Consider the following 14,304-nt stretch of genomic DNA (forward strand, 5'->3'; position numbering starts at 1 on the left):
TTCCTTAAGACTATGAGGATGTACAGTTGTGAGCCAGAGTTGGGTCCTTACACACATCTCTGTCCCAAGTTACAGTATCCCATTCTTTACTAAGTAGCGCCCTTACTTTAAATACCAACACCATCTAAGACATGAACTTTAATACTCTTTGTAAGTTAGACAGCTTTATAATATGGGCTTTCACTATTACAATGAGGGCTTTGGTTTAATTTTCAAAAACTTGAACTCTGAGGCTGATAGAGAGAAAAATATCCTTCGAAACACACTTAGAAACTTACAAAATGTTGAGGTGCATCTGGAGCTGGACATTCTCATCTCTGGGTATATTGTTGTGCTTTATCATATTCAGAGATGCTAGAAGTTCGAGACTTTTATCACAGAGTGGCTTCTTTTTCTTTGTCAGTTTATCTAGAAATGCGAGGAGCAGCAAACAATCAGCATCATCATTTGCCTTATTTTTCCACATATTGTCAAAAGTTTTATATACAGAGTCACCAATTCTGTTGCCTCTCATGACTGGTGATTAAGGAAAATCAAACACATTTTTTCTTCTTGTGTTTGAAAATAGTCCACACCATGGCCTTTCTGTACTCTCCTAGCTTCTAGGAGAAGCCTCAGTAACTACATGCATTGGCAAATTGGAAAGAGTAGTACAGACACTTTTTTTAAAAATTAATTCTTGAAGTCCTCTTAAAGCAGACCCAAAAACCAACAGCAGGAATCTACACCCTGTCCCCTTTGGTTCATTTTCCAGTGCACAATTCAACCTGCTTTCCTGGATGCCTGCCATCACTGGGAACAACCAGGTAAAACCACAACCCAAGCCCTTCCCTGACAAGTTCCTTTAATACCCACCCAACAGTCTTAAACTACACTCTAACCTCTGGTTTCTGTTTCCTGACCCCCAATTCCATCTGTTTTCCCAGAGGTCAAACTAGGGACACCCGAGGAAAGATTAGCACCCAAAACTCCAGAGGCCATGCCGGCCACAAAAACCTCAGGAAGATAGCTTATTGCAGTCCACGAGGCTGCTTAAGCGAAAAGTCAAAGAGGGAACAGAAACTAAGGAGAAAAGACATCCTAAACACACCCATTCACCAAAAAATAAACCCAAAAATCATGATCTAAACCTGTAATAACTGCAAAACCCAGATGGCTAAAGACCGGTCTAAAACAGCCAATAAGAGCCCAGACAATATGATACCACCAGAGCCCAGATATTCTATCATAGCAAGCCCTGGATATACTAACATAGCTGAAGCACAAGAAAGCAGCCTTACATCCAATTTTATGAAGAAGATAGAAGCCTTTAGGAAGAATGAATGAATCCCTTAAAAATATAAGAAAGGTATTGTAGCCACTGTCACCAAGCCATGGCCACACTACTGCTGCTAGCCCATCGCCCCACATTGTGCACTAGTGTTCTCAAAACATTCAAAGTCCAAGATAGCAACTCTCAGGGACCAGCTGATTGTAAATCTTCTTAAGGAAGAACAGGCCCTCCAGAACAAGATTACAGTTGTTGGGTTTGGTACTGTTGGCATGGATTGTGGCATCAGTATCTTAATGAAGGACTTGGCAGATGAGCTTGCCCTTGTTTATGTCATAGAAGACAAGCTAAAGGAAGAGATGATGGATCTCCAGCATGGCAGCCTTTTCCTTAAAACACCAAAAATTGTCTCCAGCAAAGACTATTCTGTAACTGCGAACTCCAAGCTGGTCATTATCCCAGTGGGGGCCGTCAGCAAGAGGGAGAGAGCCGGCTCAATTTGACCCAGCAAAACGTGAACATCTTCAAGTTCATCATTCCCAACATTGTGAAGTACAGTCCACACTGCAAGCTGCTTATCGTCTCAAATCCCATGGATATCTTGGCCTACATGGCTTGAAAATCAGTGGCTTTCCCAAAAGCCGAGTTATTGGAAATGGTTGCAATGTGGATTCAGCTCGGTTCTGTTACCTGATGGGAGAAAGTCTGGGAGTTCACCCACTGAGCAGTCATGGGTGGGTCCTGGGAGAGCATGGCAACTCCAGTGTGCCTGTGTGGAGTGGTGTGAACATTGCTGGCATATCCCAGAAATCTCTGAACCCAGAACTGGGCACTGATGCAGATAAGGAGCAGTGGAAGAATGTTCATAAGCAGGTGGTTGACAATGCATATGGTATGAATGAGGTGATCTGAACGGTTACACATCCTGGGCCACTGGCCTCTCTGCAGCAGACTTGGCTGAGAGCATAATGAAGAACCTTAGGTGGGTGCATCCCATTTCTACCATGATTACGGGTCTCTATGGAATGAATTATGATGTCTTCCTCAGTGCCCCATGTATCATGGGACACAATGGAATCTTGGATATTGTGAAGGTGACACTGACTCCTAAGGAAAAGGCCTGCCTGAAGAAGAGAGCAGACATCTTCTGGGGAATCCAGAAGGAGCTACAGTTCTAAAGTCTTACCAGTGTCCTAGTACTTCACTGTCCAGGCTGCAGCAGGGTTTCTATGGAGACCACACACTTCTCATCTGAGCTGTGTTTAGTAAAATTGTGTTGTGGTGGTCTGGAGAAAAAAATCTCAGTTCCCACAGCTCTACCCTGCTGCCATGTGGTACTTGTGTAGTGGTAACCTGGTTAGTGTGACAGTCCTACTGTCTCCAAGACACACTGCCAACTGTGTGCAGGCTTTGATTATTCTGTGAGCCTGCTGCATTGCTGCCCTGTACACCCTCACCAAACATGCCTAGGCCAATGAGTTCCTAGTTAGCCATAACCTGGCTCCAGTGTGTAAGTCCATTATGTATATCTTGTGCATAAGTGTTCTACAGGATATTTTATGTATTATATGTGTCTGTAGTGTACATTGCAATATTATGTGAAATGTAAGATCTGCATATGAATGATGGAACCAACAACTCAAATGTCAATGAAAACACCAAATAAACCTTGAAATATATATATATATATATATATATATATATATATATATATATTGTGTGTGTATGAAAATTCAATCAAAAAGTAAAGGAGATGAAAAAACAGTTTAAATGGGAATAGAAACAATAAAGAAATCATGAATTGAGGGAATGCTACAGATGGAAAACCTAGCTAAGAAAACAAAAACTACAGACACAGCATCACCAACATAATATAAGAAATGGGAGAAAAACTCTCAGGCATAGAAGGTCAAAGAAAATATTAAACAATGGCCAGATGGTTCTAAGAATGAATGGAAATCTGCTACTGGCAGGGGTGGTGACGTAAGGGGCATCTCCAGGTTATGACAGAGACCTGAGATAAGGGAAGCACACAAGAATCAGTGGGCTGAACTTAGCAGTGGCTCACAGCATTGGGGATATAGAATCTAAAGAGGTTACCTCCCATAGCAGGGCAGGAACACCGGTAGAGTAATAGGAACACAAACACACCCACAAAACATTCAACCCAAAATATATCCTGTCAACAAGAAATGTAGACATGGGAGATGGAGCAGAAACTGAGGGAATAGCCAACCCAACTTGAGACCCATCCCATGGGTAAACACCAATCCTAGGCACTGTTAATGATACTCTGATATGCTTCCAGACAGAAGTCTAACATGGTTATCCTCTGAGAGGCTTCACCCAGTATCAGACTCATACTGATGCAGGAAGCAATAGCCAAATAGTGGATGGAGCTTGGGGACTCTTATGGAGAGTAAGGGAAAGGATTGTAGGTCCTGAAGGTGATAGGATCTCCATAGAAAGACCAACAAAGTCAGCTGTCCTGTACTATTGGGGCTCTCAGAGACTGAACTACCAACCAAAGATCATACATAGTATGGACCTAGGCCTCCCTGCAAATATATAGCAGATGTGCAGCCTGGTCTTCCTGTGAGTCCTGAACAACTGGAATGGGTGATATCACCAAACCTATTGCCAGTCTGTGAGATATGTTCTACAAACTGGGATGCCTTGTCTAGATTTAGTGGGAGAGGATGTGCCTAGCTCTGCGGAGACTTGATCTGCCAGGGTAAGGATATGCCTACAGGGTGCCCACCCTCTCAGAGGAGAAAAGGGAGGGGAATAGAAATAGGATTATGGGAGGGAAAGACTAGCAGGGGCAATGAGTTGGATGTAAAATGAATTAATTAATTAATTAGTTAATTAATAGGATACATATTTAAGCAAAGAATTGTTAACAGAGGAGTCTCTAATGGTTGAGAAGTAAGTAGAGAAATGTTCAGTATCCTTAGTCATCAGGGAACTACAAGTCAAGGAATTCTGAGATTCCATCTTAAGATCTATCAAGATGGCTAAGATAAAATACATGCTAGAGAGAATTTGGAGCAAGGAGAACACTCCTCTATTGCAGCTGGGAGTACAAACTTATAAAACCACTTTGGAAATCAATGTGGAATTTTTTTCAGAAAATTGGTAATAGTTCTACCTCAAGATCCAGAGATATTACTCCTGGGCATATACCCCAAATTAACTTTATCATACCACAAGGACATTTGCTCAACTATGATCATAGAATGCAGGAATGGTTCAATATTCAGAAATTGATCAATGAAGTCCACTATATAAACAAACTCAAAGAAAAAAAAAAAAACCACATGATCATCTCACTAGACACCAAGAAAGCATTTGACAAAATTCAACATCCCTTCATGTGAAAAGTCTTGGAAAGATCAGGAATTCAAGGCCCATACATAAACATACTAAAAGAAATATACAGCAAGCCAGTAGCCAACATCAAACTAAATGGAGAGAAACTGGAAGCAATCCCACTAAGATCAGAGACTAGACAAGGATGCCCACTCTCTTCCTACCTATTCAATATAGTACTGGAAGTCCTAGCCAGAGCAATTAGACAACAAAATGAAGTCAACGAGATACAAATAGGAAAGGAAGAAGTCAAAATTTCACTATTTGCAGATGATATGATAGTATACTTAAGTGACCCTAAAACTTCCACCAGAGAACTCCTAAACCTGATAAATAACTTCAGCAAAGTGGCTGGATATAAAATCAACTCAAACAAATCAGTAGCCTTCCTCTACTCAAAGGATAAACAGGCCGAGAAAGAAATTGAGAAAATGACACCCTTCACAAGAGGCACAAACAATGTAAAATATCTTGGAGTGAATTTAACCAAGCAAGTGAAAGATCTGTATGACAAGAACTTCAAGTCTCTGAAGAAAGAAATCGAAGAAGATCTCAGCATTTTTATTCATAATACTCAGAAACTGGAAACAACCTAGATATCCCTCAACTAAAGATTGGATAAAGTAAATATGGTACATTTATTCAATCAAGTATTTATTACTCAACCATTAAATTCAATGACATCATGAAATTTGCAGGTAGGTAGATGGAACTAGAATGAGTTTAGATAACACAGAACTGGAAAGACCAACATGGTATATACTCACTTAGAAGTGGATATTAGTCATAAAATGCTGGATAACCACATTATAAACCACAGACCCAAAGAAGCTGGGTACATGGGGGTTGATTGAATCTTACTGAGAAAGAGAACTAGTTTAGACCAGGTCATGATAATATAACAGGATATAACTCTCCCTCATATTACTGCAAATGTATAAATTTTGCTGGATGAGATCTTGCCCTGAGGTCACCACTTCCTTAATTTATCTCCTTGAGAATAGGATTTAGCTCCATCTTGCTTCCTAGTGCCCCTTTGTTACTTGAACCATATATTTTGTATTTCCTTTCTAAGCTTGCTACACTTGATCAAAATGCTCTTCATGAGAGTAAACCAGAGAACAAAATCTTTTCTTTCGGTAGTGGTGTTTTATAACAATGCAATCCTACCTAAGACAAGTGCTGAAGTGCTAAGTTCAAAATCTTTGTGCAACATCTCTATACCACGCCTCAATTCAAATGTTAATACATAAACACAAACATGACAGAATCTGGAGGTTTAACCTTCAGAAGGGAATTGTATCATGAATGTAGAACCTTGTCATTGAGATTCGGGTTTTTCTGCTTCCACTGTATGATGGCGCAGTATAACACTTCATCAAACAACCAGGATTTGGAACTTTACCACAGTCAATCACCCAATGCCACTCTCTTGGACTTCACAGCTTCTGATCTATGAGGAATGATATATTGTTGTTTATAAGTTCTCTCAGTTAGTGGATTTTTTTCAAAGCATCCCAAAAAGAATAAGAGAATGATACTGATTCCAAAAAAGGCTCTTCATGCAAAATGGAGTACTCACTCATTTGCACGTCTCCTGAGTTGAGTGCACCTCCAATGAACAAGACAGAATAAGTAGACCTGACAAGGAGGCTCATAGAGTCAACTTGAGAAATTATTGATTAATTCTCAGGCTGTGTTGTAGCTATTCAGGCAAGATAATATATTAAGTCAGTAACACTTAACCTATGTTTTCCTTTGGTTGTGATACACAAGTTGAATAATATTTATTTGTGCAACTTTGGTGAGTGAATTTTCTAATGTGGTTGCTGAGATTCTCACACTTTACCTACTCATTAAAAATTATATATATATATATATATATATATATATATATATATAAGACTGCAAAGTGCATGGGCATGAATATATTATATGGCTGTTCTTATAATTGCTGTAGATTATATTGCAATAATCACCCCATTCTCAAAATTTGAATATTTTCTAGGAATAACTAATTTTAGTGAATACAGCTCACAGTTAAAGGATGTATTTGTGGCAATCTTCTGAAATCTACATATAACAAAGACAAACACTTTAGTTATCAGTGTGACACCTATTTAGAATCAACAGTTCTGAGACAGAATCATGTATGCTCTCTCTAGGAGGCAAGTATATGCTTTATCTTGAGGTGTGAGATCTATAATTTATTTGAATAAATCTTTATTGCTTTGCATCTGTACATGGTATTGAATCTTGAATTTCTGATTATTATTTAAAAACTTCAAGTGACATAGACTAAGTGGAATGAAAATACCACTACTTTTGTTCGTGTGTGTGTGTGTGTGTGTGTGAGACAGAAAGAGAAACAAACAGGAAAAGAGAGGTGTTTTATGTGATTGCTAGCACATGTAAGCAACATAGCATATATATATATATATATATATATATATATATATATATATATATATATATAATATATATAACTGATTATATATAATCAATATAATATGTTGTACAATGATTATATAATATATATATGTATGTATATTGAGGGAGAACTTCCTATTGCACTTTGTTTGAAGCAGTGTCCCTTTGCTGTTTGCTGCTGCACTGTGACAAGACTCTACTGGCTTCTGATGCTTTTCTTGTCTCCACCTCTCATCTTCCTGTAGGAACAGTGAGATTACAAATTCACATTGCCATGCCCAGCTTTATATGAGTTCTGGGGATTCTTACTCAGGTTCTTAATCTGTGTACCAAAGGCTTATATTACTGAGTCATCTCTTCTGCTCCAGAACTTTCAGAAGATGGTATTCTAGAATTCATGTATCTAAAATGTGTGCCATCCACAAAATGACCTATAGAGTCAACTAACCTGGTCCAATGGGAGCTCACAGAGACTGAGACACAAACCATAAAGCATGCAGGGGCTAGATCTAGGCCCCCTACGTATTTGTAGCAGATGTGCAGTTTGGTTCACTGTTGGGAGCCGACTTTTAGCAGAAAGCAGCTATCAGCTTTGCAGCCATCTTGAGCCATATACCCTGACAGGAGACTTGGATTACAATAGCCTACAACAGCTGAGCACACTCTGATAACATCTTGCTTTAGATACCCAGGACTTTCCTTGGGTGTGTGAGATTAAAGGTGTGTGAGATTAAAGGTGTGTGAGATTAAAGGTGTGTGACTTAAGAGTGTGACTTAGAGATCAGAATTAGAGACAAGACCTAAGGGCATGATTAAAGGCGTGACATAAAGGCATGGCTTAGAAGTGAGACATATAAAAGGCAGAGACAGACAGAAAAAATAAGGAGTTCAACTAGGAACTAGAAGGAGTACAACTAGGAACTAGGAACTAGGAACTCAAGACTTGGGACTTGGACTAGGAAGAGAGACTAAAGAATAAATGGGATTGAATCACACTCTGTCTGGTCTCCATTCTTTGAGTGTCCGTCTTCACTCTCTCTCTTGCTGAACCCTGACCCACAGACCGGAGCGGTAGCTTGGGCCGGGAAACAGTGGCTGCCAAGTGTGGAGTGGAGAGGGCCGCAACATTTTTGGCCTCCCAAAGTGGGACAGCTCGGGCCTCAACAGTTCATGTGGGTCCTATGACAGTTGAAGTAGAGGTTATCTCTGCCTCAGTTGCCTGTCATTAGATCCCCTTTCCTTAACTCTACTGCTTGGTTGGGACTCAGTGGAAGGGAATGCACTTAGGCTTACTTTGACTAGATGTCTGGAATGGAATGGTAATACAGGGGACTTCTTCTTCTCTTGGAAGAAGGAGTGGGATTAATAGGGGGGGAGGGAACATGTATGAGCGTAGAACTGGAGGCATAGGGAGAGTGGTGAAATTGGGATGTAAAGCAAATAAATGAATAAATAAACTAATTAATTAAAATTATCACATCAATCAAATTTTGTTTAGTCCAGATATCCCAAGTTGTTTTATTTTATACATACATATACATATGCTGTACTTATAATAATTTTCTTATAGGTATGATTTTCTTTTAAGATACTTCAGCTTCAGCTTATATTTATCAAATGTTGATTAATATAATTGACTTATTATTTAATGTAAATATTTTATTGTGAACTAAAGAAGTAGCTATTTGAACACAAAGCCTCCATTACATGATAAGTATTATAAGGACATTTTTTTCTTGGGCTCTTACTTTTTTATTTCCTAAGGTAACTTAGTCAATCAAAAAATGAAAAAATTGAATATTTAAAGCAATCTTTTGAGCCTGGATGCTTTGAAACGGAGCTAATCAACTGAAAAAAATCATTCCTAATGTTTATAAGAAGAGCTGTGGTTTACAGAGATGGGATGATTTGATTAAGCAACATAAACAAAAACAAAATTTGAAATCCAGTCGTTTGGTTTATAAATTTAAGATTCTTCCTCTCCTATAACAGGTAAAAACCCTCTGTGTGCTGGGTACAGTGCTCATAACCATGAGTCTAACTTTATACTACAGATCAAAGAGAAGGACAAAGTGTTTGCTGAGTAGATGAATTATTTACCTTGGTGGTTTGATTCTTGGAGAGTAATTTTAACCATATCAAATTCTGAAACAACCTGGTTGAATTTGATCTTTCCAAAGAAATTTTAAAAATTGCTTCATGGTCAATATTTATCTTCTAATCAAAGTTGGTACAAAGAGATCATGGAGTATCCTATGTTATGAACCCCTGAAAGGACTTGAAATAAGATCTTAGAATATTGGAAAGGACCTACTGACTCTCAACAGCTAATATTGTCATGAATTCAAGTATAGGGGTATGCATATGTGTCTGTATGTGTCTTAAGAAGTGTAGATTTCAGTTTTTCTTTTTTTCAAATAAATTTGAGCTCTCTAATAGAAAATCATAATTTGTAAAAAAAAAAAAAAAAAAAGAAAGAAAAGAAAAGAAAAGAGAAAAAACAAATGTAAGGCTACCTTTTCTTTCATTTACAGATTTTCTTCTTAGCTTACCAATACTCTCTAGCTCAGTGAATCTTCTGCCATAATTCCTTTAAGCTCAGCATCCACTATACATGTAAGGCAATTCACTATAAGCACAAGCTTAAACCAATACAGAAAAGTATACAACAATTTCATAAAATTTTCTCTCACCACAGATAACAATTTTATCTAAATAAACATGTATTTTGTTTTTCTTATAAAATATGCTCTTATATGAGATTATAACATTAATGCCTTGGATACACAATGTTATGCAATATTCCTTTATTCAACAATATCTCATGTTATCTGCATCACTGGATGTCAGAGACTCTACTCCATTTTTTTTCTCCCCACAATGATGGGGATTTATCAAGAGTTTCACTAATGCTGAATTAAGTTAACTGGGAACTATATACCAAACACTACCTCTATGTTATTTAAAACATCAGAGCATTTCACTTTCCTGTTGTACTGGTTTTCTAATAGCTATACATTTCTGGTGGCACATGGATTAGAGGACATCTCTAAGTGCCAAATTTGTTATCAGTGTTCCTGAGTATATCCTCATTAATGTAATGATTTAAGGGCATGCATGTAGAACACTACTTTGCAAAATGTAGAATTTCTACCCAGTAGATTTATTTGTAATTCTGAGAAATATTAATTAGTGATATTTCTAAGAATTTTAACATAATATGTTTAGTAAGAGTACAAGATAATCAACTTTACACTCTCATTAAAAATAATATTGAAGACATTTGAAATATAATAGATTATGATACCCTGATATAATGACTTAAATCTTCATTACTTTAATCATAAGTGAATTGTATTATATTTTTGCCCCTTTCCTTGGCTCTTTCTGTTTATTGTGATGTTCAGTGTGCTTAATCATATTTGTATCAGTTTTGGTGTTGATTTCTTTTTACTTATGAGACATTTGCATGTGAACACAAACTGGTATTTTCTAGTAACTGTTGTAGTTTTCATTTTGGCAGGATATCTAAAGTTGATAGGTGATATCCAGATGTGTGTCACACACTCTTAATCTAAACTCTTAAGATGTAGAGGCAGGCCTATCTCTGTGAGTTTGAGGCCAGCCTGGTCTACACAGTGGGTTATAGGTCAAGCAGGACTACGTTGTGGACCTATTATCAAAACCAAAATTTGATATTCAAGACAGATGATAAATAGATAATATATAAAAATGAACAAAGAAAAATATTCACTTTATGAGATCATATTTTTATAACTACTTCTTTTCTAATAATGTTATGACTCACTGTTTTTAATTCTATATTTGGAAACTCTATTCTGCTTGAGTATGTGGGAGCATTGTCAGTAGCTAGCATACTTAAAAAATAAAAGCCATCTGAAATAATTTTATAGTGTATTGTAGAATACATAGTATATTAAATATGGACATGGGAGCTAATCAGTTTTATAGATAATAATCAGGTTTTATAGATAGAATATACTTTTTAAGATTATCTATCATAGTTTTCTCATAGGAAAATGCAATGAGTGCCAAAGAATGATAAAATAGTGAACAGTGTGCTTTCCCTGAGCACCCAGCTCTTGCGGATTCCTGAGGATGGAGTCCTCATCCCATGCTTACCAGGTTCTCCTTCAGTGTAGTCATTTCTCTGTTTTTTCTGTTCCTTACTGAGTAAAGCTGGATCCTGGATGGATCAGCATATGATTCTACTTGGCCTTGCTTCCTGATCCAGTGCTTAAGAGGATAAAGTGGACTCCACTGTATTCGAGGCTCTAAGCAAGGAGGCAAGGTGAATGGTTAACAAAACCTCTCTAGTGTCAGATTGCACTGATTTTTTTCTCATCTAGATTTAGAATGCCATTGGGCATTTTAAAGTTACTGCATGGGAAAGCAACCTGGGTGCCACTGGCTTTATTGATTTAACCTTTGTAGGAATGGTGAGGGCAAAAAAGTAAACAGTTGAAAAGTCCCTTCCTGCCTCAAGCAACTTATAGCACCTTAAGTGAGAAATTTCTTTCTGTTACATAATATATTCTCACTGGATTACAAAGTTGGCAAAAGCTCCATTTAAGGAAAAGTGGAGAACTAATGAGATGCTAAAGTTATAGCTCAGTTTTCATGATGTGTTTTCCAGTCTTGTACTGTTTACCCATGTATGTAGGCAGAATCATTGAGTATGTGGTTTACTGTAGAAGTTTAAGTCAAAACAAGATTTGTTCCTTTGGAGACTACACGCTCTTCACAAAAGATAAAGATTCTTGGAACCATCTTTTTCTAAAATAATTTCCTTGGGGCTTGGTATTTAAAATCTCAAACTTACATACAGATAAATTTTACCAACATTTATTGCTTTGAGCCTACTCTACTGTACTCCCGTCTTCCTTACTCTACAGTGGAGTCTCAAGCTGTTTTAAAAATGACAATGGGTATAAATAGTAATCTAATTATAGTTCGAAGAGATTTACAGCTCCAATTATGACTGCTGTTAAATTTCAAAAGGGACTGACATAAGCAATCAACACATCCCATGCAAGAAACCATCTTGCTATTATAAAAGCTACCTGCCAATTGTTCTTCAGTTGAATGACATGCAACACTGCACACATTATCTCTGGGATTAGTGATACCGACAGTTTTGTCATGTTTAATGTATGTAGACAGCATAACGCCAAGGCATACAGCCTACGAATTGCTCAATTAGAGTCTACCACGTTTCCAATATATGCATATTTCAAGTATTTTATCTCTTCTTCCTCCTCATGAATTTTCCATTTGAGCTCAATCAACTACATAGGCATAGAAGTTTTCTGTGATAAATATGCTTTCCAAGTAGTATACACATACATAATTACCTTACTAGTCATTTAGATAAAATGTATATTTATTTCTACATTAAATAATAGTTACTAAACATTTGCTATGTAGAGGCCTAAAATTTTCATAATTACTTCAATTGAGACTAACAATTATCCTCTATTGTGCATATTATTAAATTATTTCATTTGGAAGGGAACAGATACTACAGATGCTTTGTGTTGAGAAAGACACATATAGTTTTTGCAAAGACTAAGAGATTTCTCAAGTCATTTGTCAGTACCTTCCTTCCTTAACCTCACAGTCATGTGTAAATTGGTGTCATTTTGAGGCCTCTAACTTAACTTAGATTCCTAAATCAACAAACAGGGCATCTTTATTTCATCCAGCAGTTATCTGATTCCCTGATGTGTGGAATTTGTATTACTCCATGTGAACCATACTGCAGTCACTGATGTTTCCTAATGTTCTCCTCTCAGGTCAGACTAATTGTGAGGGATTCTCTGATCCTTTGTAGTTTTGCCAGATATAGGAGCTGCTCTCACGGGTAGCAAGTGATTGGTGAAACCATGAAATACGAGCTCTATACTTAAACTGATAACTTCCAATGATATTTCTTATATACATTACCACAGTTGTAGCACCAATCCTTTTCCAGTTCCATAGGAACTGGTACCTTCTAATCGGTATCCACACCTTGTATCAGGGTTAAAGTTCAGACACAATGAATCAGTGAAGGTTCATGATTCAAAATAAATAAAATGCCCTCAGCCATTGGCAAATTGCTACTGGTCTTGATACATCATATTGCCTACTGATGCTACCCATCGCCTCTAGCTTTCTGTACTTAATATTATCAACCTTATGCTCTACTTACTTAGCACTGAGTGAATGGCAGGCATATTCAGCAATGTCTGTAACTATGTTCCTGTTGTGCCCACTCCTGTGCTGCTTAGTGATCATATGTGGACAGAATTGTTGATGTGTGTACTATATAACATTACTCATCAGTTTCAATGATGTTAACTTTTCACATAGAGAAACAAGATATTCTCCATTTCAGGATATATAATAGACTTTGTTCTCATTTCTTGAATATTTTTACTCTTTCATCACATTGTTATATAGAATTATATCACTCTCTTAGTGTCTCTACCCAGAAATAGTATATTTATTATTTCATTTCTGAGTATTCTTATGTTGCTTTTTAAACCACAGAGCTAATGGGACTTTTGTTATTTATATAAAAGAACAGAGACACTGACATTACAAATGAAGAAATTTAAAGCCAAGTTTGCCAATGATACTGCAGTTTAATCTGATTCCTGGCAAGGCAGTTGCTCACAGCCTATGGTTTGGTGACATTCTAAAAACATAATTAGAGCAGGCCAGCTGCATCTATGCACCATGAATAGTTTCTTTCTTGAGATAACTGATCCCAAAGGATGGCAGAAATTATTTCCTCATGTATTCTACTGGCATTTGTTTTGTCAGAACATAACAAACTCTACATAAATCCTGTTTTATAAATGGTACATTGTGCTTTAAATACAGCCCAATATGTCATTCTGTCAGTGATTAGCAATGGTGAACTGTTTTGTTGATTGATTCATTATTCTCAATGCACAACTGAAAAAAAATATTGTCAAATTTATGATGAAAAATTTCCTTTAAAACAAATTATTTAAATAGTTTATGCTGAAATAATAATAAAGGCATTTTTATTTTTTGCATGTTAATACTGTTCCCAAGTCCCCACATCTCTTCATAATACAGATTATTCCCTATAGCATTAATGATGGATTCGATGACTCTATAAATGATGCTCAGTTATAATTAATGTGAAAGTTGTATGACGGAATGAGCAGCTTGTTGGACAATACTTATTATCTTCC

At 37.0% G+C, this 14,304-nt stretch overlaps 1 pseudogene; it reads left to right on the forward strand.

Moving 5' to 3' along the window:
* LOC117713364 (L-lactate dehydrogenase A chain pseudogene) overlaps window positions 1-2,518 on the forward strand; it is an 83,220-nt pseudogene extending 80,702 nt beyond the window's left edge.
* Window positions 2,519-14,304: the final 11,786 nt, after the last annotated feature.

Source organism: Arvicanthis niloticus, chromosome 8 (genome assembly GCF_011762505.2).
Source record: "Arvicanthis niloticus isolate mArvNil1 chromosome 8, mArvNil1.pat.X, whole genome shotgun sequence".
In the NCBI taxonomy this organism is placed as follows: domain Eukaryota; kingdom Metazoa; phylum Chordata; class Mammalia; order Rodentia; family Muridae; genus Arvicanthis; species Arvicanthis niloticus.